Source organism: Balaenoptera acutorostrata, chromosome 6, assembly GCF_949987535.1.
Source record: "Balaenoptera acutorostrata chromosome 6, mBalAcu1.1, whole genome shotgun sequence".
NCBI classification, from domain to species: domain Eukaryota; kingdom Metazoa; phylum Chordata; class Mammalia; order Artiodactyla; family Balaenopteridae; genus Balaenoptera; species Balaenoptera acutorostrata.
The window spans coordinates 65748625-65774043 of record NC_080069.1 but is presented as its reverse complement, the minus strand read 5'-3'; positions in this window follow the sequence as shown (position 1 = coordinate 65774043).

The following is a 25419-nucleotide window of genomic DNA, read 5'->3' as shown; positions in this document are numbered from 1 at the left end:
CTGGCCTGAGCAATCAGTAGTATGAATATATATTCCATTTTAATGAAGAACAGTCAAAAGTTCTGTTTTGGACCTGATACATTTAGATGTCTTTATGCCATTTCAAAAGAATATGTTAAGTAAGTGGCTGGGCTTCCACATTTGAGCTGAGGGTAGTGGCCAAGGCTGGAAATGTACATTTAAGATTAATCAGTATTTAGTCAAGCTTCTGGATGAGACCAGCTCAAGAGAGAGTATAGAAAATAAGCTCAGAGAAAATAAACCAATGAGGATAAGCAGAAGGAATGCTTTGGGGGCAGGAATGCAGCAAGAGAAAGCATCCTGGTTAAACTTCATCTGTCTCCTAACTTTGCCAGAGTTTGGTCCTGCCGGAACATCTGGTTAACAACGTACCCCAAGCTCTCCATTCACCTTGGCACCTTCCAAATTGGCTGTCAATTTTATTCCAGATCTAAGAATACATCCATAAACTCATCAATATACTGTATTACTGAAATACGTGGGCATGCCAAAGATTTTATATTTGTTTATTTAACTCTAGATGTTCTTACTTTACAGACAAAATAGATGCTGGATTGTAAGCTTAAAGCATGTACTTGACCATAATGCTTTGGCTATTTCAATTTTTCATGAAACTCACAAATGAAGACCACTGTTAATAGGTCCTTCTGAATATAAGATATATCTATAATTCAAAATATTTCAACTAATTGGCCTTCTTTTCACCTTCACAATTCATACATCTATGAACAGAGACGTAACCATGCATGTACAGACAAACATCCAATGCTAATTGTCAGTAAATAGATGTTTGTGGTCCTAATTCAGAATTGCATTCTAATGTACATTTTAAAAACACACATTCAATTACACACGCATGTGCAATAGCATCATGGCCCATTATGTTACTTATTTTAATGCAAAATGGTGAGGTTATTTGTAAATGCTGACATGTTCAGGAATCTAGTTAGTATGAACAGATCTTGGGTTTCTGAGTATAAGTCTATACATGCAGCTGCTTTTAAAAACATACATATATTTTCTAAATATTATACGATTTTTTGATTGTTGATGTGTATAATGTATATGATGAGATTGATGCCTACCAAATGATTTGAAGAACTCAGTGCAATTAGATAAAAAGGAGTTTGGGCTACATATAAAGAAAAGACTAAATTGTAGTAGTACCTATGTTCCTGTGGGCACACTGAACATATCAGAACAGAGAAGTTAGCTAGATTTACACCTTCAGGACAGCAGCATTTTTCATTGTGATCCGAAAACAATTTAAAAATTATGACTCTTACATTAAAAAAAAATGCTAAATGCAACATCATTTTTCTAATTCCAAATGGTATTAAGGAAGTCACACTAAATGAACACTTAGCAAGTAGACATAAGAGTCTACTTGGGAAATTTCTACAGAGCTTTATTCAATGTTTCAACATATGTCCATATCAACCACATTTAGTGAGGCTATTGCTCTTACAAATAGTCCTAACATAAGGCTTTACTTAACCATGGATTAAGTATTCAGTTCTTGTAACTTAATTGATTTTCCTCTTCTTCTCTTGTTTACATATTTAATTAATTTCTTAGTTATCATCCCCCACTCTTACTTCTCCAGTAGAATCATAGAAAGTTGCAGGACTTTCAGCCCTGAAAGCTGGTATGTCTTTCAACTTCTGATAGGATTTAAAAATTTAAAATATAACTATGGGTAATATTTCACCTTCAAAAAGGTAACTGTAATGCCCCAACAAAGGTAGGAGAGATCATACTTCTAACAAATACCCTATCTCAAGATCAATTGTTTGATTTAGTTATTAGCCATATTCTATTCCCTTCTATTATGTTACTGAGATGTACTATTTTACTACATTCTATGTTCATGTTAAGGCTGCATTTATTTGTCCACTCCGCAAATATTTATTATGGTTTCATTTATACTCAAAGGACGATTGCAGAGTGTTTAGGAGTGTAGATTCCCTAGTTTGGAATATCAGCATTGTGACTTAACTAGTTTAACTCTGGGCAAGTTACGAAAGTTCTCTTTGCTTCGGATCATTCATTTGTAAAATTGGTATAACAATAGCATCTGAGGATAAGTATAATTTAAGATACTTTAAGCACTTAAAAAAGTATCTGGCACATGTTAGGATCTTAATGTTATATATTGCTATGATTTTAATTATTATTATTCAGATGTGCTTGAGTATCTTATGTTAAGTGCTAGGTAGGGATACATTTCTGAAAAAAGACAATCCTGCACTGAAGATATTTTCAGGCTGGCTGGGGAAATGCATGAATGATACAGATTTTCAAAATAATGTGCACTTTTGTAGGAGTAAGTCCAAATCTTGGAATGTTCACTCTGAATATAGAAAAGTGGTTTAATGATGAAAGCTGACAGGAAATGATTACTATAAAAAGCAGCATTTACTTCTCATCTGTTTATAATGAAACATCAAAATTTCGATAAAAATAAGAGTTTCTCCAGATAATTTTCACCAGAATTTCGAGAAATCATGTGAACAGAATCATTTCAGTTCTTTAAGAGCTCCATCTTCCTGTTTCAGGGTTTTGCCAATTTAATGGTCTACACTTTAAGCAAAAATAGGGGTCATATATTCCTTGTGGGGACAAGATAGTCTAGTAAATTCCAGAAAAATCAATATCTAGGAAACAAAGTAGGGATAAAAGTCCTTATGGATTCTCATTCACCTATTTATTTTTCTCTTATTCAGACTTACCCTAAAGTGAGAGGTAAACTCTTTAGGGATCGGAAAAAAAAAAAAAAACATGTATATACATTACATACATACATACATATTTATTCTCTCTCTCCCTCTCTGTATATGTATATACATACACATATACATTTGTAGAACTATATGCTTCTACATGTCTTTCCTACTGACCACAATGTATTGTGATTACCTGAGTTTCTTGTATTGAAAACAAGTGAAAGTAAATGTTTGGTTGCTGACAAAGGGTTAGTCATTTAACTGAGCTGGCCTCAGCAGGTGCCAGTTTTATGATGATGGACTTACACTCTACTTTATGCATCAGGAATAGGCTACGAAATTGCATATAAATCAAATATCCATTTAAAAGTTGTTTTTTTAACGGACCCTCTGATAAATACCTCATTCTTTCTTCATTTATCTTTGAAAATTTGAATTTTGTAACTTGGATTTTTTTAATGCAAGATAAGTCTTTTATTTAACAACAAATCCAGTGGTTTTCTAGGATGGAAAAATCTGAAAAGGAGTGGGAACGGAAAAGGGAAATAGAAAGTCTGAGATAAGAAATAAAATAAGCTGAGGCAATAAAAACTGATACTGAGGGCAAACCCTACATATATGGACCTTTTCAATGCCTTATTTCCCTTGCATTTGCCTGTACTGTTTACATTTGGATACAATTTAAATCATTTCAGCTAGCCTTTTTTCTTTTAGATTTTCCTTTTTCTGAAAGAACAAACATATCTTTTTGAAGAAAGCTTGTCTAGTAGCCATAGTTATTCTGTAACTAGAAACGATTGCCTGTTTATGGCCCATACAAATGTATATCAGTGAATCAGCAGATACGTCAGAAATATTGTTTATAAACAGAGGAGTTCAAACAACAAAATCACATGGAACACATCTTAGGGGTGTGTCATTATCACTGTGAATATATATACATATTCACAATAGACTCTAGGGGGAGATTACCATTTTTCAGAGATGCATTTGCTAATCGTTATTTAGACTTTGCTTAAGTATGGGAAAACATGTACTGCTATTTGAAATTAACTGAAGTAACAGTATATGCCCAAAAAGTTTCTTCGTAAACCAATTTTTTCTAATGTAAATATCACATATGAATACCCAATTCAGATACTTGCTGGGACAGATGAGTGACTTAACTATGAGACTTAGGTAGGGTTGGGTATTTATGTAGGTAGTGGTTCATGCAGTAAAATGTATTTCTTGCTATGACATCAAAGATGTTAAAAACATGGCCAAGTTATCAGTGAAATAAAGGTTTTGTGAGTTTTGCTTTAATTAATTGGAAAGGCAGCTGTACAGCTTCTCGCATTTGAGCAGGACTTATTTAGTCTACTGAGCTTAAGAAAGGGCCAATCATTTTGAAGGTTGTGAATTTTCCTAAATCCTTCATGGTTTGGGTAAGATACATTTGTACCATCTGTAAGTGTGCAAATTACTACATAAACTATGAGTAACAACAATAATTTGTATAACATTTCATGCTTTGGCGGTCTTTGTTCAGAAAACATTAAACTGGATGAGACATGGGTCAAATTCAAGCTTACAGACAATGCATGTGGATAGAAGTATCTTTATTTCACAGAAATTATGATACCTTCTTTGGAGACATAGTATTCTCATTCTATTAATGAAAATAAACAATATCTAAGATGAAGTCAGTCTCTTTTCCAGTTTAATTAAAGGGATGTTTGACTTTAATGCTTCATTAAATTTACTTTGTCCCTAACCAAATATGCAATCATAATTAAATGATCTGTAGGCAATGTTGCAGATTCCAAATCCTCTTCTTCCCATGCTTCAGGGAATGAATGCACTACAGAACATTAATATATAAGGCTAAATAATCACCTTCTTCACCAAAAAGTGACATATTATTTAAAAATATGATGCAAAAAAATGAGAATTCATTGATGGTGAGAACGGATTGCATAGACAACATAAATTTAGTTATATTCATTTCTTAATATCAAATAAAGCCTGATATATGAAATAAAACACATTAGTTTTTGTTTTGTTTTTGCTTTTGTTTTTAAGCTACTCTAAGAGTAGTGATTTCAACAAAAGATTTTTTACTGATTAATTTTATTCCTGGTCCATTTCATATCATGCTATCAAGTTAATTTTTAGAGGCATTACAGGGATTCTTTGTCTAGTGGTGTCTGCATGTGGCTGATCAGAACATATGGAAGAGTATGTGTAAAGTACAGAGTGGGGAGTAGAATCTGAATATTTGAAGACTTCTCCCCAGGTTAGTCTGATGATGTTCCAGACTTGGCAAGTTTTTTTACATTTATTTCACTAACAACCTGCTCCCCAGGGACACTGACTTTGCATAACATGGAGACATCTAAATATTAATCACCGTGACCTTCCAATGAATAACACTGATCTAGTGTTAATTTAATATACGGTGATCAATTCATTCTAAGGAATTCAGAATTAGAGTGTATGTACTGAAATAAAAACAAATGGAGTTCCATGAAAGATTTCACAAACAAAAAAGGGTAGTGTGTGTGTGATGGGAAGCTTTTTAAATCAAGAGAGTTACTATAAGAAAACTCATTTTGAAGACATGGATATATAAGTACTTAAGATGTGAGTACTGGGTTAAAATCACTGTTGGATATGTAGGCATATGAGAATCATCATTATGGCACTGGACAATAGTGGTCATATATGGTCACTGAGTCTGTGATATATAGCACCGACTTTCCAGTTGCTTATTATCAGTAGAAATACAGTGCAGAGCTTTAAGGCACAGGAGCTGAGCTGCCCATGCAGAATGAAGAAGGGTCCTACTCCATCCTCCTGAGGGCTTAGCACAGGCCCAATTCATCCAAAACACACAGTGCTGAAGAGGACGGGTCTGTGTACAGTTTGGGCAAGCGGGAGGTTTTCCGGTTCCAATAGGACTGCAAACAACATTTCCAAAGCCCTACTTCTAGGCCCAAATCCTGCTAGTCCTACATTCTTAATGGCAACTACAACTTCCAGTAGCCCATACAGAGTCATTTTGACTCCTCCCTCTCTTCATTTCAGTCAGTCAATCTATCAGTATTTCTGTTGACTTCACCTTCAAAACATATCCTCACTACCTCTCACACCTCCACGGATACAACCTTGTTCCAAACCAACCATCATTGCTCACCTGGAATATTACAACAGTCTTCAAACAGGGCTCTCTGATGTTGACCTAGCCAAAATGATAGATATAATTGTACCATGTATCCTTTCCATATAAATCCAGTGATTTCTCAATTACTGAGAGTAAAGGCTTAGGTATTTGAAACGGCTCACAAGGCCCTACAGCAACCCTACGTTCCCCGTCCTCATGGTGCTCCCTGATCCTTCTGGACACTTTGTTTTTATTCATACTACTTTTTATCATCTGACGTGCTTTGTCTTTTACTTACTTATTTCTTTATTTTTCGGTTCCTCTCAACAAACTATAAGCTCCATGCGATCAGGAATTTTTATATACAGGATATTGTGTGTGTGCAGTGTGTGTGTATGTTTGTGTATGTGAGTGTATTTCCTCTTTATCCCTGGCCCCTGGATAGCAGTGATGGCGCTTGCATAAGCCTTATTATGCTTCACCTTGAATATTATTAATTTGAGATAACGTGTCTATGTTAACCAGATTGTAAATCCCTTGAGGGCATGAGTGTCATAACTGGAACTATAACTTTACCTAAGGTTAAAGAAATGTAGTGTTTTACCCAAATTCTCAGGAGAGCTAAGAAGGGGATTTCATGTCTGTCTACTCCGCTTTTATACTTTTGACTCAGAAGATTTTACACTTCACATTATCCCTCCAGCACCTAGTACAATGCTATGTACATAGTAGAAAAAGACATTAAATATTTCTTGATTTATTGCTTCCTATGTAATCTTTTGGTTCAGAGAAACAAATGACTTCCTTAGTTCTGGATTGAATTGTTTGAGCGGAACAGCTAAAATCGATGTGTGTATACACAGTGTCCAGAGATATTCAAGTTGATGGGATCATTTTCCCTGCTCTGGCTGCCACCATGAGATCGTCACATTGCTGTTGACTAATTCTTATTGCAAGAGACAGTACTAGAGAGAAAGAAAAAAGCTTCCAATGCTTTATTTCTCTGCTACATGCCCAGAAGGATGCTAAACATAGTAAAGGACACTAAAGAGGGAAACAATTGGGTTTGAAACTAATTACCAAGGAAATGCTGACATTAATTCAACACTGAACTGACTTTATGCAGAATTGTTTAGATCAAAATATTGTAAGCGTATGTCATATGTTAGAAATCGGCTATTAATGACAAGTTATAAGAAATTATTTTGTTAAATAATTTTTAAAAGTTTAACGATAGATTGCTAATTGTACCTGGTCACAATTAGGAATATTCAGATTGAAAAAAATTTTGTTGCAATTTTCCATACATTTTACTTTTAATAAATGTCTTAACTTTTTTATAAAAATGCCTTAACTTTTTAAAGTTAGAGTGTATTCACTGTGCTAAGGGAAGATAGGATCTGTGTTTGTGTGGAAGGGAAAGATGGAGATCCAAAGATTTAAAGGTACAGTCCTTAGCCTGCTTTTTATCAGCTGAGCATCTTGAGGAACAATTGAGTTTATGCTACACATTTTAATATAGAACTATATTAAACAGTTCTATATTTTATTTTATTTATTTATTTTTTTAATGGAGCCACTCCTGCCTATATTTTAACATGGAACTATTAATCTAGAATAATATCTGACAATAATAATCATTGATAAATATTTTTCTTAAAAATAAACAAATCATGCCCTTTCATGCTTAACATAATGCTACTATTCTAGGCTGAAGTTACAGTTCTTACATATTCAATAGAATACTTGGTTATTATAAGTACACTAGGCATTCAGTAGTGGCATAATGATAATAATAACAATACTTAGCTTCATTATGTTATTATCTTTATTAAGTTACTTGCCCAAGAACATATAGTCAGTAAATATGAGAGCTAGGACAGGCACGCACAGAATCTCAAATCCAAATTCAGTTCTCTCTCATTTTACCAGACAATACTGGCAAAAGTAGCTTTCTATGAGGTCTTGATGAACTATTCTAAACTTAGAGAGATGCATATTTGATAATTCAGGCTCATTCATGTAAAAGAATGAAAAGGACACATTTGTAGGGTCCTAATACATTCACTGTCTTATGATTTTCATTTGTTAAAGAAATGGTAGGAATATCTGGTTCGATTTATGCGTATCTCCTACTGTTCTTGATGAAGAGAATAGATTATTTTTAAAAAAATTACAGTTATGAAACCAAAGTCACTGAGCAGTTTGTAATACTGAATAAGAGTCTAACATTTCTAGAATGCAGTACTATTAGAAGCTAGTGAAGAGAGTCCCTTAATGGGAGTTGAGTCACTGTGTAATAATATATTTGAAAAAACAAACAAATAAAAGGCCTCCTCTGCTATTTCCCAGCAGGTGACTAAATGTTTTTTCTTGATAGACAACACGTCACCTTACTTCCTGCAGTACTGCTAAATGCTCAGGATCTAGGCACACAGCACACACTAACACCCCTACTAAGAACCTGTAGAACACATGGTCCAGTTGTTAACCAAATATTGCTGCTGTTTGGACTACTGAGCTTTTGAATCTAGAAGACTCAGACATTTTTCAAAGGTTGTGTCTGTCATTCTTTACTACTTTTCTGATTGTGTAACACAGAATATATGTACAAAAAATAATGTCCTGAAAGCCATTGTGACAGAGACAGGGCCACATGTTCAACAACCCCCATGTCCTTTTCTGTCTGGGCAGGGAGCTGGATATATTTCTCAACCTCCCCTGAAGTTAGATGGGGCCATATGACTGAGTGCCAATGAAATGTAAGCAAAAATGAAATATAATTCAGATCTGGTGCTTAAATTCCCTGAATACTCCATTCATTCACCTTCTCTTCTTTTGTTTTCCCTCCCCTCCCGTTCCGTCCTTCCTCTGCTCTTGCTCTCTCCCTTCAGGGGAAGTCTACGGGACACTTAGGCATGGCAGAATCTATGTCCCTGAACGACTTGGAACAGAGCCCTTGTGAAACTTGCTCTGGATTATAACATGAGTAAGTAAGAAATGCTTGTAGTGCTAATCCAGTAAAATTTAGGGGTCATTCATTACAGCAGTTATCCAACTCTGACTTACTCTAGAATGATGGTTTCTCTTTTATAGATAACCTTATCAGTACTGAAAATAATAAGCCACAAAGTTAATTATTTTTCTACCATATTAAAACATGGTTTCACGTATAGGATAAAATTCAGTATGTTCTACCATTTCCCTTAGCCACTTATGTTTGGTCTTTATGTAATTTAAGGACCAAATCTCCTATTTTGACAAATATGGAACAGTGCACACAATCAAGAATGAAGAAGCACTTTCTGCTATGTGTGTGTGTGTGTGTGTGTGTGTGTGTGTGTGTATACACATTATAATATATAAATATATACAAATTTAGTTTAGTTAACAAAGTTTCTGCGAAAGCACAATTATTTAGCTTGAAATATCTGCTTGGTGGTTGAAGATGGGCCATGGGTATCGTGAGAGTTCCTCATTAATAGCTGCTCGTCTCATGTGTCCTTTAACTGAGGGAGCAATAATAGTTTCTCCTGGTAACGCCTGCAAAGCACGTGGTTTGGTTGCTACACACACACATCCATCCTTATAGTGATCATCTCAGTGGTAGCTCCATTAGGAAATTAAAATGGGGTGCTGATGAAACTGAGGGGTGCAATGCTCCAGCCTTTTCCTTGTGCTTGTGGGGACCACCTGCAGTTCCACAAAACAAGTGCAGGCTTTGGACAGGTGCTGTTTGAATGCAGGCTCATTACAATTTAAGCTCCTTAGAGGCAAAGCTCAAGAAGCCCTGGAAGACCAGCACAGCAGGTGTTCTGGTGCCACCTCCAGAGCACTCTGAGGCCTCCATCGTCAGGGACTCAGAATCAGGACCACTAGAATGACTGTCATAAGTGACAGCATAGGAGGGTTAACGGGCATTGAATTATAGCTTATCTAGTTGAGGTGTTATAATGAATTTGAGTTTCATTCTTAAAAATGTTTTCTTCATAACTCCTTTAACTTGGTAATCTTACTGAAGCCATGATGGGTATGTGGTTGCCATCCATAACTTCAAAATGTACTTACTCCTTTTGCTATGAAATCAGTGCCCAGCAATTTTGCCTAAGTTAGCAAGGACGTTTCTGCACCTGGTAGCCTCTAAACTGACCACAGTATTTTAAGATTTTCTAATAATATTTGTTGCATGTTCTAAGCTTAACCAAAGAGGCTTGTACCTTCTACAGACCACTTGATATGAAAAGGAACTGCAACGTTTATCTGAAGTTACACAGTAGCAGAGGAAAGGAGAGGGTTCAGAATCTCTGACTTCTATTACTAAATTCTACTTCTCAGGTGGTATATATTTTCAACGCGTTTTTGTTTGTTATATTTGTTTGTTTGTTTGTTTGTTTTTTCCATGCCCTCTTTGTCCTATAGATATATTCCATTTGCTCCTCTAACTCCACTCTTTCCATTCTGAATCCTGCTCTAGTCCTGGGAGGTTGACCTAGAAGGGCCACATTGTTGCTATTCCTAGCCTCTGGCTTTCTGTTACTCAATCACTAGAGAGCGCTGGCAAGAACAGAGGGAGGGAGCACTCGCCAGGGACTGGCTGTATCCCTCCAAGAAATGCTGGAGCTCCTGGGAATTTCCTCTCTCCGCACAGCTCTTTCTGTCTCTGGGTTCCAGTGCCCACTCCTTCCCCTCATGCCTTCAGGTGGTAACACCTCACTGCCTTTTTGTCCCTATTCCTCTCCTTTGCGAATAGTTGCTTTATTACATTCCCATCAAATCCTGATGGGTGTGAGGTGATAAGGACACATACACACTACTATATCTAATGAAGATAACCAACAAGGACCTACCGTTTAGCACAGGGAACTCTACCCAATATTCTGTCATAACCTAAATGGGAAAATAATTTGAAAAACAATAGATACATGTATATGTATAACTGAACCACGTTGCTGTACACCTGAAACTAACACAACAGTGTTCATCAACTATGCTCCTATATAGAATAAAAACTGAAAAAAGAAAAGAAAAAAAAAATCCTGATGGGATCATGCCATTTGTTTGCCTCTGAGACACTGCCAGGTCAACCATCTAATTTGATGTTTATGTCAATTTTATAAAAGATTTGTCCCGTTTAAAAATAGACGTATTTGATACATAGAAAAAGAAAATGATTTGCCCAAGGTCACAAAGCTAGTCAGTGGTTGGAATTCAGTAAGTTTGACTCTTATTACAATGTTTCTTCTACACTCTTGCAATGCGTCCCTTTACTACAATTATTTAATCATGTTAACCACATTCTACTGAATAAACGTTGAACTAGTTATCACCTTCTATTATATTTTTCAAGTAAAGATCAGGCATTGAAAGAGAGCTCTTTTAAATGAAAATCACTGATGCAAATCTTTTATGGTAATGTGGATGTTAAATCACAGTAATTTTTCAAAGAGTGAATGTTTTATAATGGCATAATTAACAATCATAGGAGATCACAACATGAATCTCTTCAAAATCTTTAATATTAAAAGTTTAGTATACCAGGCATTCACAAACATCGTTTGTGATGGGAAAATACTCTGCCCAATAATTTGGTCATGAATTTTGAATGAACATTTGACCCATCTTCAGAGGATGGAAGATGGGATACTGCCAGTCCTTGTGTGAAAAATCATTAGGGTTTGAACAGTACCATGTTCAACTACAAAACAAAACAAAAAACTTGGCTAGGTGTACCAAGTGATCTGAAATGAACCAAAAAAAAAATTATTCCATGTAATATCTTAGTACAGGTTTTGTGAGGTTTTCTTATGTCATTCATCATTTATCAAGAGGTATTAAGAAGTTTGTTATTATTCCTTCCAGCAGCAGATGTTCTGTGTATGGGGCGAGATGGCACACTTTTTCTAAGGTCAACTCTGTCACTATGACAGTGATAATTTGGCAACCCAGCCAAATGTCTGATAAATGAATGTAGGCGGTATTTCCTTTCCTATATTACAGATCCATCTAATGTGTCAACATTAAAATAAATGTTAAGTAAAGTGAAGTATTAGGAAAGGGAACATCCCACCCTGACAGCTTTTTATTTGCTATTTCTGCTCTGTGACAAAACTGAGTTGATAGGTGATCTTCTGTGATTTACAAAGCCCTTGCAATCCACCTTGTAATGGCTGCAGTGGTGTTGAGCTGCCTTGAGATGATTTACTGCAATTTGTCACCTTTTGAAACTGTTCCAAAATAGTCTGCTGACATGTACGAAAGAGCTTTCAATGAAATCTGAAATGGTTCATTTGTTATGTCAACTGGAAACATTAAGTGATATCTGAAAATCACTTTAAGATTTATCAAAGTGATTTAAAATATCCTTTAATGACAATTCGGTATATCACAAAAGCAATATTGTTATGAAAAAGATGAGAAAATCTTTTCATCACATCTTTTTTTTTTTTTTTTTTAAAGTTTTACTTGATTTTATTTATTTATTTATTTTATTTTTGGCTGTGTTGGGTCTTCGGTTCGTGCGAGGGCTTTCTCCAGTTGCGGCAAGCGGGGGCCACTCTTCATCGCGGTGCGGGGACCTCTCTTCATCGCGGTGCGCGGGCCTTTCTCTATCGCGGCCCCTCCCGTCGCGGGGCACAGGCTCCAGACGCGCAGGCTCAGCAATTGTGGCTCACGGGCCCAGCCGCTCCGCGGCACGTGGGATCTTCCCAGACCAGGGCTCGAACCCGTGTCCCCTGCATTAGCAGGCAGACTCTCAACCACTGCGCCACCAGGGAAGCCCTTCATCACATCTTAAAAGTATTTATATTATGTTCTGATTATGACTGTACCACTTTACCACTTGGGAAATCTATCACTTTAAAGATATTCTGAAAGTTTAACAAGCAACTTCTTAACAAATAATTGTAAGTGGAAATGGATTACTATGATTTGCTTAATTTAATATCATTGAAAATCATAGGCCTGATAGCTTATATTCCAGAACATATTACTAATGTAGTTTAAAGATGTAGCTCATATTCTGTTTTTCCTTAAGAATCTAAGCATGTGTTGCTATGCAACATATCTATGCTGGCCACTGTGAATCATTTTCCAATTTACTGAACACACAACTTAAGTAAACCACATAATTTATGTGCCTGTTAGTAGAGATTTCTCAAAGTTCTCTTTGAGACCACTGTCTCTGGAAAAATGAGACCAAGATAGTAGGTGACAAGCTGCGTACAGAGAATTTCCTATGATTATTGCTCATGATAATATTCCTTTGGGAAAAGGGTATACTAAATGTCTTTAGGTTTAGAAAATAAGTGTTCTTTTAAGTTAGAATATGTAATCATCAAGAATACCTTTGAATTAGTCAATAGTACCTGGTCATCAAAACACTTTCACTTCTAAGCTAAATATAAGTAAAATAAGAATGAAATAAGAATGAAAATTTAACTCTTTCCCCCAAATTGGCTGCTGGAGCAATAATAGGAATCTGGCTTAGAGTAGATCTCAGGAGGAAATAAAGTAGAGAGAGATGTGTTTTCATGTCTCAGCTAGGCTGTGATGAGTTAGCTATTTGGCTTGAGTGAGTACAATAAAATAGAACTGAGTTCTAGTCAAATAATGGGACTGTGCCCATGTGCTTCTTCCTTGTTCTAGTTTATAGGATGTTCTGGTACCTGTGATTTCTCTTGGTGAGCAAGCACTTAACGATAGATCCCAGCAACAATCAAGGAAAGGTAATGAACGTAGGCATGCATCACTAACCAACGCAACTCAAGGAGAAGCACCCTGACTAAGGATATCCTGCTCTGAGACCAGCACAGAGAATAAGGTGACAGGGCTTGATACCACCCTCACCTAACTCACTCTTACGAGTGCTCAGTTGTATCAGACCATGAATGTGGCTTAAAGAGGTGGTTTTAAAATGTGGTTTTGATAAGCAATTTCCACCAGTCATAATTCATCAAGCTGAACAAAAGTGACCCGGAACCTCATGCCTGTTGAATCCTGTGATTGAGATTATTTATTCTGTTGTTGCTATATTAGACTACTGCTATGCATGGCCAAAAGCAAATTTGTTAATTTTCCTTTTATTTAATTCCACTATCAAGTTCAATTATTTATTTGGTTGTAGTAAGTCAGTGTTTCTCAAAGTATGATTTATGGGCCAGCTACGTGACAATTACCCAGGGTATTGTTTTAAATGCAATATTTGGAGCCCTAGGCCCATCAAATTAGAACCTCTAGGGTGAGGCTCAGGAGGCTGCATTTTTAATAAGAACCCCAGGTGATTCTTATGCACACTGAAATTTTTTTTTTAACATCTTTATTGGAGTATAATTGCTTGCACACTGAAATTTGAGCACCACTGTAATAAGACATTTTCCTTTGATAAGGGCTTATAGTCACAACGAACAGATCTTCACAAGTAATTTCTTTTAGAGCTCAAAGGGACCTTGGGGATCACCTCATTCAGCATCCACATGATTAAATAAAGATGTGTTTGAAATTCCAAAAATATTTGATTATTTCAATGAGAAGCCAGCTTTACACACTATTTCTGACCTAGTAAAAGTATCAATAATAAGTACCATTCACAAGAGACTGAAAATACACTTGGCAAGTAGTATGGCATATTTACTATTAAAAATGATCCTCAGGGCTTCCCTGGTGGCGCAGTGGTTGAGAGTCTGCCTGCCAATGCAGGGGACACGGGTTCGAGCCCTGGTCTGGGAGGATCCCGCATGCCGCGGAGCAACTGGGACCGTGAGCCACAACTAGAGAAAGCCCTCGCACAGAAACGAAGACCCAACACAGCCATAAATAAATAAATAAACTCAAAGTTTAAAAAAAAAAAATGATCCTCAGACAGGAGGGTGATTTAGGAAGCATAATTTATAAACTGGTGGACATTTCTACTACTGTGGTCACTTACTTCAGGCAGTTTTTAGAGCAAAAACAACTAAACATGTGTGTGAAGTGGCTATCGTGATAATAGGGTCATTCAAAAAAATATTCTGGCTTAGGGTTTTTTTTTTATGTTTTTGATTGATTTTTAAAAATTGATAGATTTTGAAATTCTTGAACCCAATGTATATGAATAGATGTATATTTAACTACTATCAAACTGGAATATTCAACTAGTACACAGTGAGTTTGAGATTAGACCTTCTTAACAGGAATGATCCTTATTTTCTGTCATTTGACTCTATAAATTTCAATACTAGTTCCCCATCCAGGATGTACTTTTAGACTATTATTTATAGGTGTCTGGAAACTTGAATAATGATAAATGACCCTATCTATCAATTGGAAAAATTATTCTTTAGAGTAATCAGTGTCACTTTGGAACTTCCTTTGTTTCTTTTGTAGTAGAAAAGAGCCTGCTGGGGGTATGAAATTGTTATCAATCTCTTTTTAGTATGAGATCCTTATTTGTCATGTGCCATGAACTTTGATACTGAAGGTTCTACTCATTCTCTCCTTCTTGGACCAATATTGGAAAGCTATGGTCTGAGGATAATATCCATCACATGGCCAGACTTTGCACAGCCTACAAGCTAAGAATGTTTTTTCTTTCTTTTCTTCTTCTTCTTTTTTTTTTTTAGTTAACATGTTTTAAATGGTTGCAAATAATCAAAGGGATATGTTTTGTCATGTGAAAACTGTATGTAATTCAAATTTTAGTGCCCATAAATGAAGTTTTATTGGAACATCATCATGTTCATTTGCTTATCTATCGTCTACGTCTGCTTTTATGCTACAACCACAGAGCTGAGCAGGAGCTTACACCAGAGACCATATATCCCACAAAGCCTAAAATATTTACTATCTGTCTCTTTACAGAAAAAGTTTATAGACTCCTCTTTTAAAGTAGTGGGTTTCAAAGTGTATTGCTCGGACCAGCAGCATAAGCATCACAAGGAAATTTGTTGTTAGAAATTCAGGTCCCATCCCAGACACGCTGAATCAGAAACAGTGGGGGGAAGGTGGGTATGGGCAGATGGACTCAAGCAATCTGTGCATTAATAAGGTTTCTAGTTGATTCTGAGGCATACTATAGTTTGAACCAGCATCAGTCAGGGATTGTTTCAAGGATGCAATAATCAAAAATCATTTAAAATTATAAGTTAATATACATGAGTTATGATTCATTTAGCTCTTATATTGCATTTGCAAGGAAAACACAAAAATATGGAAGAAAATGATAAGCACTGGTAAACACTCTTTGTTGCCAGAGAAATTGCAGTGGGTAGAGAAAAAAAATTGCATATCTTACTTTAGGGGTTACTTTAATTTTAACAGGCTTTATAAAATTACCTCAGAGTAGCTTTGATAAATCAGAAAAATGAGACAGCAACCTTTCTTGTAGCTGAATCTCAGTGGTACTTAAAGGGCTTATCATTTGGTTTATAAAGAAGAAAATATAATATGCTTCAATTATTTACATGTGAGGTTAAAAAACCCAACCTGAAATTATATGTGGAAATCAAATGGACTTCAATAGAAGAGAGGGGAAAGAACATAGCTTCTTTTTGCAAAAGAACCTGATCCTGATGTCCTGTCATCTGAAGCACACATGCCATGAACACCAAGTGCTCACCCTCGCATATGGCTGGCATTTTTTGCATCCACTACTGAAGAAGAGACTGCTTGGTCCCAATCTCAACCGAAACTGTTGGGACAGATGAGGATGAAAGGAGGCATGAAGACTAATCATTTAAAAATAAAATATAAGAAAATAATCCAGTCTAAGTGAGGCTATTGCTTTGGAAATCATGCTAAAGAAAACTCTTTAATGGCTCTTAATATTCCACTACAAGGAAATGAATGGCTCAATGTACCATTCCATCCTCATTCAGTGATATTTATTTTAGGATATTAATGGATATTTAATTTCAGTTCTATTTACTAGTACAATAAAACCAGAGGTGATAAAAATAAGAAAATGATATGTTTACTAAAGCTAGAACAAAATACTGCAGGTAAAAATGGCGACTGTCATTGAAGGGTGCGCTCTTAGTAGACTAGCGAACACTGCCTACGGAGAAGCCATTAAGCAAATGAGACAACAGGTTTAGTGTTCCAAAGAGCATTGTAAACTTATATTAGAGGCTTCATTTTCAGTTACAGAAGGATGGTTTCAGCTGGAGTAGTTAGGAGCTCAGCTTCTGCAGGCTGTTTAGGTCGGAGTCCCAGCACTGCCCATTCCTATCTGGGTAACGATTGGCAAGCTCCAAAACCAGCCCCCGTCTCAGTTTTCTAGGCAGTGAAGAGGATAACACTATCTACCTCATAGAGATACTGTGAGGATGAGATATGTATATAAAGCCCTCAGCCCACGTTTGACACACAGTGACCACTCAAGAGTGTTAGCTACTGTTACTGTCATTGTTAAGTGTTCATCACTTATTTGCAAGGCGATGGTGGTAATAAGCAAGAAGAGATATGCCGTGAAAGATTATTCAGTTTGCCAACAAACTCAGAGCTCTCTCATTAATCAGATCCCTAGAATTGCTCTCTGGATCAGCTTTGAAACAATTTAGAGGTCCCCTTCCACAGAAGCTATTTTGGCAACCAGTACATGGTGACTCCAGAGAGAAAGCTCATAGCTAGCCATGGCAATCAGCTTCAGCAACAACGTTCATCAAATACTGAACTCATCCAGGTAAAAAAAAATCCAGGCTCTATCCCAATCCAAGTGGATGGTAACAACTTTCACATTTATAGGAGAAGAAAAATTCTCAGATACTTTGCTCAAATTTGCAAATGGGAACACGCTCAGTGAAAGCATGAGCCCTTAGGCCTACTCTTGTCCTTAGGCCTCGACCTATAAATTCCAAGTCTGTTTCCACCTTGGGGTGAGTGACATCTGGATGCTGCCTCTGTCCTGCTGTGCTGTTCTGTCCTAAGGGTGTGTTGCTGTGGCAGCTCTAATGCCTGACCTCAGTCCACATGCACGACAGGGAATTTCTGTTTCAGAGTCTGAGGACATAATGCTCAGTATAAAGAGTAAACACCGGCAAAACTTTATATTCAGGCAGGCCGCCATATACGAAGACCTATTTTATAGACACGGTGATAACATGTTGCTTCGAACTAGTTTTGCTGCCCATCACCAGAGCAATTGCCACTTAATCCCCGTACTCATGATTCCATCGAGTGACAGATCCAAACAGTCCCTTGTTTTTGGAAAACATAAAAAGCTTGCTTTGTATTATGCCTAAGCAGAAGAAGTTATTGTGACCACAGATACGTCCTATCATCTATTTCTTATCATCAGAAGGTACAACTGGTGTTTTAAGGAATATACATGAGAAAACCCAGGAGGACCATTCCGCACCTTCCTAGAGTCCTAACGTACACACATCAAATATTCACTACGGATATATACTTGGTGCTAGGCTAGGTTTGGGGGCTACAGTGGTAAAGAAGATAAGCTGGTTTCTCATGTATCAGAGCTTAATCATCTAATTAAAACATATATTTTATATTAAAACAAACACTGGCAGATATGCTACAGCTTAAAATGGACATTTTGAATGTGTGCCTCTGATAAAAGAAGGAAGCCCAGTTAAATTCTCCCTGGCAAACCTGTTCATGCCCTTTTGCCATAGGGATATTTTAGTGGAAAAAACTGAAAAGCAGAAATTTACTGAGTTAGACGTACCTGCTAATACACTTTGAAAACAAGATCACACGTAACTACATTTTAAATGTCACCACCAGGCTAATCCTTTACCTCTACACACCCATTATCACTAAACATTGCCTACCAAGTCAAAGACGATTACCCTCCTTTAGGTACCGTAACAGCTCTAGTCTCCATTCCCATCATCCTCTTCAAATGTTTTACTCTCTCTCGTACTTTCTTGGATCTCAATGAATTCTAGTCCTTCAGAGTCATGACTGCTTTGGAGTGTCCGGGGATCTTGAGCATCTCCTATGCTACTGCATCTCTACTTTCCTTTCCTCACCCCTGAACTTAGCAGCTCAAAAGCAGATGATGATTCACACGCATTAACCTCCAAGGCTTTCTAGACGCCAGGACCTTGCCTGGCAGAGGTTTGAAGCCCCGGTTCCTGGGTGGGAGTGGCCACGTGATGTACTGCCAAGGCCTGCAGGCAGGCTTCTAGGGAGGGGTGCAGAATGTCTCCCTAGTCAGTTGGGCTTGAACTTCATTCAGAAGAATTTGGGATCAAGGGGTAAACATGTGTTTTATTTAAATGAGACAGCCTTCCAAAATTTGAGGGTCAAATATCAACTATCAAAATCTCTGAAAATATTCTCTCTTTATTTTTATTTTCCTTTGAGGAAACCATCTTGGAAGATTAATTTTAGAGGCTATTAGAGAATATATTTTAATGTAAAATGCTTTGGTTGTTGATGAGACAAGGTTTGTTTTTCAGTTCATCAGCAAGATGGCACTTTGATAAATCACAGATTGCTCAGTGCCTAAAGAGGCACACTGTGACAGTTCTCATCACAATGTGATATAAAGGGGCAAATGAAGCAGTACTTCAGATCACACCAGGGCCAGTTTGGTGATGGCATGCACTGTGTCGCTAAGAATTAGGAGGGTCTGTCGCTAACAACGTGTTCACTGTTCTCTGATCCACCTGTGAGAGTAACTTTCTCATCAATCACGTAAGGACTGAATTTGATTTGGATCTTATTGCTTATAAATAATTGAACGAACCAGAGGTAAAACAGCCAGCCAGAAGACGTCTTTAAAAGGAAATGTACCATGCAACTTTCTTTTCTGTCTTGATGACTTAGGCTGAGTCCTTCTATGTGATAACAATGGGTGTGAATGAAGAGCTGGTCACTGATTTACTCTTATACTCATTTGCATACACCAGTTAATACCAACTAGTACCATGTCTAATCCTTTAGCCAAGCTTTCCGGCAAATCAGAGTCATGGCATCATCTACGAATATTTGATGATGTGAAGGTACAGGTAAAGACAGCACCTCTGACTTCAAATTTCTCTTTATGATATGCTAATTAATCTTCATTTTAACATGCATAACCCAGTATTCTGTCCTATATATCTAGGTAAAATTGTCTCCCATTTCATCACTGAAAGTACATTCTAAAGTAAATATTGAGCACCTTCACTCATCGATTTGCTTTTAAATCTTAAGGGGAAATTATGATGTCCACATACTGGTTCTGGCAGACTGTAGGATCCTAAGGGGAGAGATTAATGCCAAAGACAAATATTCAAACATATAATTCAGCAAAAAATAAAAAAACGAAAGTTATCAACCAACTTCATCACTGGGTGGTGGTGGTAGGGATATAAATGGTGCCAAATGAATGGCATAACTGCCATTTTCACCTTTCAAATATTGCTGTGGTACTATGGAGACTAGCCCGAAAGAGACTGATTTCATTTGTCTCATCCTGGTTTCTTTTGGGGCTTGGACAAACAGGGCAACACTTATTTTCAAGGCTGACCTCATCTTTTCTGGCTGTTGAGGAGAGTTTGCACTTCAGTTGATGAGGGCATATGAGAAATGAACCAGATAAATTGCTTGATTAGAATCTCCATGAACCAGAACTGATGAGAGGGACACACATTTACTTGTGAATTAAGAACCAAATACATCTTTCTGGGGCCCAATGCTGACACACAGATTTATATCCTCCCCGCAGTGTGCCGTTCACTAATTGTAAACCCTGGGTTATTTGGCATTGCAGAATTTTTCCACCACTATGCAGCACTGGAATACTGACCATGCTTTTCTTGCAAGCCACATGTTAGTCCACAGGTGGCATTCTGATTAGGGGAACCCTGGCCTTCCTCCTGCGCTTTTAAAAAGTATGAAGACGTGTCCCAAACCTGTAACTCAGCCAGTTTTGAAGTCAGCTTCTATGGCCACAATAAACTAACAACTAAATATAAATTTTCCTTAATTGATAGATGGGATGAACAAAAACAGACATACTTTTTTTTTTTTTTTTTTTAATAAAGATGAAGTTCAATTTAGCCAGAATGGAACAAGCTTACATTCTTGGCACTATACACAGTGCAACAGGTCTGTGTGTGAGTGAATGTATGTTAGTGTGAGTGTATGTGCATGTCTGTGTGGGTGTGAATGTATGTTTTGAGGTTGATAAAGTGAGAAATAACATTATTTTCTTCCCAAGTCTCACATAGCTGAGAACTAAAACTGCATATAAAAATTATCAAAATTTTAAAGTGTGAGATCTTAGTTTCTCAAAATGCTGTAAGGTAGAAAAATTAATATCAATTAATTTGGGCAGATTAATATGATCTATTCAATTTATTAATGGTAAACAGTGGTATTAGAAGCACATTTAAAGATCTGTATTTTGTTAATATTAACAAAAGTGTCTAGGTCTCCACAAAACTCTTCTTTCTAATATAGAATGCATTTGCTAAATAGCTATGAGTTTTAATAACTTCTATAGCCAATTATCTTGCAAAAAATCAGGATTCACTTACTACTGTGTTCCAAAGTCAAAATTCAATAAAATTAGGGATAAAGAAGATAAAAATCTGTCTCCTCAGACCATACTCTCTCACGGAATTTTAAGGGACCAACAACTATTAGAAAAGAAATTCTTATCTGATTTAAGTTGTTGACTATTGAGGCAGATAGTATTATTGTTCAGCAAATATTCACTGCTTGCACTCCCATCCTCCCTGAAGGAGTATACTGCCCTGCCTCACTGATATTGAATTTAGGACATCATTTGCTTTTATCAATGGAATGTGTGTAGACATGACATAGACACATCTGAGTAGAATTTTGGGCAGCTTGATTTTACTGCTTGCACAATTGTCATGAACCATAAGAAGAATATAATCCTGGTAGCTGCTGCTACTTTAGACCATCAGAAAGACCCAAGACTGATCTTGAACTTGAAACAAATCTGTCACAATGGATCACTGACATGTCAATAATAACTAATATTTTTATTGTAATTAACTGAGATTGTTTGGAATTGGTTGTTACCGTCTGTCTGCTTGGGTTGCCATAACAAAATACCAAAGACTGGGTGGCTTAGACAGTATAAATTTACCTTCTCACATTTTTAGAGACTGGAAAGTGCAAGATCAAGTTTCCAGCAGGGTTTTTTTCCTGGTGAGAAATGTCTTTGCGGCTTGCAGATGGCCATCTTTTTGCTGTATTCTTAAATGGTGAGAGAGAGCAAGCCAGCTCTCTGGTGTCTCTTTGTATAAGGACAATTATCCTGTTGGGTTGGACCTCTACCCTTATGACCTCATTTAACCTTAATTACCTCTATAAAGGCCTTATCTCCACATTCAGTCACATTGGGTGTTGGGGCTTCCACATATAAATTTTATAGGGACAGAATCATTCAAACCATAATAGTTACACAATATTATTACAGCATAACCTGAGTCACATTAAAAGTTAAAAGCTTGTCCTAGGTCTTTGCGTCAGTTTTCTTCTAAAACAGCAAAAATTAAACCAGAAAAATAAAAGGAGCATGCAGTATTCTTGTGTGGACAATCAAAACAACAAAACCATTCTGGTTTATGTGGCCAGTTCTGGTTTTATACCATTTTTTAATATTTTATACCAATATAAAGAATTTTTGCCAGTAGAGAATATTTTGTATTAGGTAAAATGATCAAGTTCACTCCATTTGGATGAACATATTATATATTTTACTGTTGAAAAAAGCAGACTGATCTCACTTTCTGTCTTGTGTGTGTATGTGTGTGTGCACCTTTGTAATACGAGATTGTACAGATTTGTTTAAAAAGTCTTCCCTCTTGGGTACAGATTGATGAATGGAGAAATGCAACAGGGTAATAGTCAAAATCAAATAACGAGATCAAGAAACAAAGAAATAATATCAGTCTATTAGTGTCTACTCTAAGATACACTGAGGGGGTGTGTTTCTCTTTTGATTTTAGGAGTGGGTAATATATTGGCCTTTTTATTTTTAAATGTACAACAAATCTAGTAACTAGAGTGCTTTTTTTAAAAAAATTGAAATTCTGTGTTTCCATTACATTGTCCTCTTTGTGCAGGGATTAGATCTCAATATGATGAAGCACATCATGCAGACATGTCATCTAAATAGGCACAGCAACCCTAAAATACAAGAGTTAAGGGGACACTCACACTTGTTGAATAAGGGGCAGGTGAAGGCAAAAGAAGGCCCACTGGAAGATAATGTTTTCAGAAATAATTCTGTGGCCCACCAAGGTGGTACATGTTGGCAGGCAGAATCATGAAATTGATTCATTTGACTGAGAAATCAACCTGGGGTCATGGTCAGGATTGCTTCTCAGTGTAGGACCTCTCAGTATGATTGTGCATTTCTAGCCTGACACTCCAAGCTAAGGCAGTACTGTTAGGTCTGCATTCATCCTGAGAAGAAACCATCCTCTGTTTCACATAAAGGTGCGATGTGAACCAATGGTGGCTCTGCATCCGTGGATAATCCCGGACAGGTATCAAAAGCCTGTTGTAAGGGCAAGAGGTTACACAGCAGTCCTGGTGATATCCTTTGCACATAGTTTGAAAACCACTAATTTATCTGAACAAGTATAATCTGAACTGATTCATTCAGAACCCTCTAAAATGTGGACATTTCCTTCCAGTACAATGATGCAGAAGCTCAGTTCCCTGACCCTTGCCTTTGTCTTTGCTTCCACTTCCTTGAATAAAGGCATCAGGATGATCTCCTACCTCAGACCTTGTTACTTGGCCATTCTTACTTTTCAAAACTCTAAAATAGCTTCCTTACAAATTGATGAGGGATATGTTTCCAGCCTTAAATTTCTGTTTCTGAACTCGACAGAATTTTTCTACTGTTCTTGTTTATTTACTCGTAAAACAGATATCCCTTTTACTTGAGGCATTATGAGAATAAAATACCTCATTTTGAAAGGTCTCTGAGAAAAGCAATCTTTCTTTCAGATATGCATATGTCCTAAAGTAGTTTTGACAAACTATTATGGTTATATTCTCAAGCTTCTAGACTAGTTCCAAATAAAAAATACCTCCAGTTCATTTTAGAATGCAGGAAAAGTAATTTTCTTATTTTTCTTGTCAAAATTCCATTCTCTACCTTCTGAGGTATTTACATTTATCTTCACATTTTTATGGTAAAGACTCCAGAATAGTTTTAAAGTGAGTAAATTTTATGTCTGCCGGAAAGAAAATACGTATATAAGTATGTATTAAGAAGCACCCAGAACTTAGAAATGAATTAAGCTTTGGAAAAATGGTTATAACCAACACATAATTGATTAGAGTAAGTTGTCTGCAGGAATAACCAAGAGATTATCAGTAAATGTATGGCTGAAGAGATCTGGGGTATCCATTTTAATGATCCCCAGTGGCTTGACATATTTTTGCTCACATCAAAATCCATAGCAGGTATTCCAGATGGGGTCACCTTTTACTTGTACTCCTTCCATCTTGTGACTCTATCTTGTCAAGAATCTTAGTGTCTTTCTTCAGTTGATGGATCAGGAAGGAAATCAGAGGAAAAGCACACCTGATTCTTAACCTTTTTGTCTAGGAAATGTCATTCATCATTACCATTCATATTCCATTGGTGCAAGTAAATAACATAACTTCATCTAGAAGTAAAGGAGTTGGAAAATATATATTCCCTGCCCAAGCAGGTGCTTCTCAGGAACAACTCCACATTCACTCTCTGCCACATGTTGGTTAACCAAAGCCTCTCTGCATATTTTCTTATTTTTTGATGAGAATAAGTAGCAAAGATATTCATCTATTAACCTCTTCTCTATAAGAGCATAAAGAGTGGTCATAAGATATAATCGGAGATCTAACTCTTCCTTTTCATACGTAGGACGCTTTTCCTTTTATTTATATTTAATTAGCTAAAGTGATCAGGAGATGAAGAGAAGATACTGCAGGGTTCTTATTTGGGCTCCAAGCCAGGTGGCTTAGCAGTAGAGATTTAATTTTTAAATCTAATTTTAATTAAAAGGAGAGGCTAGAGATGTAACCAAATTCAAGAAATGGAAATTAAAAAGTAAGATCAAATCCTGGGGGAGCACACACTTAAAGATTCATGCAGGCTTCTGAATGAGAATATCAGCATTTCACATTATTCTCCTCACGTCTGTTGGTGATAAAGACACAGCTGCACACTGACATCTGTGGCAAAATTATAGGTACATTTAAAATATGTTTAAGATAAAATGTATCTATACTTGTGTATCATACTACACTTTTATTTCTAAATGGCAAACTATGTAATGCATTCTATAATAGTAATGGTAACATTACTGCATAAGCTACACACATACATATATATCATAGTTAGCTCAATTTTTCAATTTTCCTATACCTTCATGAAATAGGACTCAGCTTATTAATTTATAGTAGAGTCTTAAAAGACATTTCATTTTGAGATTCTTGGTCTTGAATTCTAAAAGAGCAGCAAGATAACATAAGAAGGGACTCAGCATTGTCAAAGAAGGATATATGTAGGCCTGCCTTTAGAAGATCTTCAACTACTTTCTTGTCAATATCTGAGCATCCAAT